Source organism: Quercus suber, unplaced genomic scaffold (assembly GCF_002906115.3).
Source record: "Quercus suber isolate HL8 unplaced genomic scaffold, Cork oak 2.0 scaffold_195, whole genome shotgun sequence".
Taxonomy (NCBI): domain Eukaryota; kingdom Viridiplantae; phylum Streptophyta; class Magnoliopsida; order Fagales; family Fagaceae; genus Quercus; species Quercus suber.
Window position 1 is genome coordinate 340,543 of NW_027069653.1, and position 2,818 is coordinate 343,360.

The following is a 2,818-nucleotide window of genomic DNA, read 5'->3' on the forward strand; positions in this document are numbered from 1 at the left end:
ATTAAAATAACTCCACTTATATATATATATACTAATTTTTTCCCAAATATTGGAGAGGGGGGGGGGGTGGGGAGGGGGAGGTCCCCTTCAGTCCCAACGTGGCTCTGCCATTGGTTTTAATATTTTTGGGAGAGTAATAAGTTAATCAATGGCTCATTAACAAACTCGAGCTTGATAGATAATAAAATGAACAAGTCTAAACTTTGATGGTGTACTAAATAGACTCTTATGTTGTGAACATGTCCTAGTGTATTGTACTCTGTTTTGGCCTTCCCAAATTTAAAAATAAAAATAAATACAATACCTATTTACAGTGATTAGAATGAAGAGTAAATGCTAACCTAAAATTTCGACCAGCCCCTAAAGATCAAATACTTTGACCAAGTTTGCCCAAATGTTTACCAAAGGTCAAATGCTCCCTTTTATGGAAAAAAACATCAAAATAATAAATTCCATCTGTTTGTAATCAAAACCTTGAATTAACCTAATTTGATTGACTTTGATCAGGCTTTGACCAAGCTTTGACTGAAAGTCTGACAGTCACATCGAAGCAAATTTGTCACCATAAATATTACAGAATACCTTTGAATTGACTGCTCGCAAATTGAAATTGGACATGAAACATGTAAGATGTCACAAACTTAATGGAAAACGTCTCAAACACTTCGCAAATTTGGTTAAGTGTAGGAAGATCGGATTTTGAGTTTCCTTATGGTCAAACTAGGATCAAACGACATTGAATGAGGGTGTTATGTACTCGTGCTTGTAACTGTTCATTGAATGAAGATCAGATTTTGAGTTTCATTAAGGTTAAACTAGCCTTCGTCTGGGAAGAATGAATGAAATAGAATGAAATGGAATGAAAAAAAAAAATAGAATATTCTTCCTTTCCCTTGTTTTGGAGTTTTCCAAAGATTCCTTTATTGATGAGTTTAGGTAGGAGGGAATGAAATGATTATGAGAGAACACTCATTCCCTGTTTTTTCCCTCAAAACCTCAATTTTTCATTTCCCCCAAATTGGGAGGAATAAGAGAGAATGAATTTAGGTTTAATGAAAATTTTATTGAAACTCCTAAATTATCCCTTGAATCTTGACCCTTTTTATTCTCAACCAGCCATACAAATATGTTTGCTCTCTCTTTGCTACTCTTTCTTTCTCACGCTGCTATTAATCTCAACCAGCCCTACACAACTATGAGTTTTTCAATTGTTTTGATTTCATTGATTTATTTACTATTAAAAGCTTTTGCTAATATATGTATTCTGTGAATGCTAGTGTATGCTATGAGATTTTCACTTGTATGAAGTTTAATTCCTATTATTGTCTTTTGAGTGAATGCTAGTGTACTGTACGTATTCTGCAATTATTCATTGGTTTCTTCAAAACTGTATGATTACCTGCTTGCCTCAGTTAAATCCAGCCGTACCCAACTAGTCGAACCCAACTGTTAAATTATCACTTGCATGAAGTTTAATTCCTATCATTGTCTTTTGTGTGAATACTAGTGTATGTGTTCTGTAATTATCCACCAATTTCTTCAAAACTATGACTACCTGCTTGCCTCTAACCATTAGTTTTGAATGTTAAATAAAGTCCATTAGTTTTAATCAAGTAAACCTTAGAATCATTAGATGATAGAGCCTTAGTTTTTGAATTTAAAATTAAGTCCAGATACCTTAATAAAATGTCTTTGAGTTATTGGTCTACTGTGCAACAAGTTGTTTCTGTTATTGAATCCCAAACAAAATTAATGTTTATAGTTTAGCATTTTTATTTTTAGATTAGTTGTAACACATTCATAATTAGTTAGACTATATCATCTCAAAGCATCTTTTATAAACACAAAGGTCCTGTGGAATACTCCAGTGAGAGGAATTATTTACACCATTTTATACAATTTCCATTCTCTTTATTAGTATGGATAGAACATGTGCCCATAATTTTTTTAAGTTGGACTTAAAACGTAACTATTTTTTTACTTAGATGGATTTGAATGATGAGGTACTTGAGGCCATAATTTTTTTGGACTTTATGTGGAAACTAGCCTTGGCTCATGCTACATGCCGTTATTTGTGCTACATTATCCATCGAAGGCAACGACTAAAAGGACATGTTCCCCACATTCATACAAAATCAACCATAGAAAGATAAAACGTTTGTGATGAAATAATGTCTCGACATAGGACTAGTGAAAAAAGCTATGGTGCAATACCATGGGTCCACAAGCTCTTCAAGGTGTAGGGAATTAACCTGAAATTCCCAACCTGTGAGAGACAAAAATAGAGAAAACACACACGCGCGCGCGTGCATAAGAAAGTATTTACGTGGTTCGGCAATTTGCCTACGTCCACGGAGTTGTAGGGATTTCAGTATTATAAGGGAAAAATACAAGTGCGGTAGTACAGTTTTTTCTCTCTCTCAAAAACTACAACAACAAACCCTAATCACCAAAACAACATTTTCTACATCTTGAGCACAAGATTCACAATGGGTTACAAAACGAGCCAAAAATTTTTCAAAACGCTACGGCTTGAGCTTGTCAGCCCAAGCCTCCGGTCCATGGACTAAGTCTTAGAAAATCTCCCATTAAAAACCACGCAACATCATTCGGGTCAGGTCAGGTCATCAACCGGATCAAACATAACTAAGCTCCACAAGTCCCAACACAAGGTTTGTGTGACATTTTGTGAAGAAATAGTGATCTTCAAGACACACAATGTGTCACGGTTGAAGAGCAAGCTGCCAAGTTTCTTCACATTCTATCACATAATGTGAAGAACCGTACAATTTCCTCTTTGCTTGTGGTTCTGATGAGA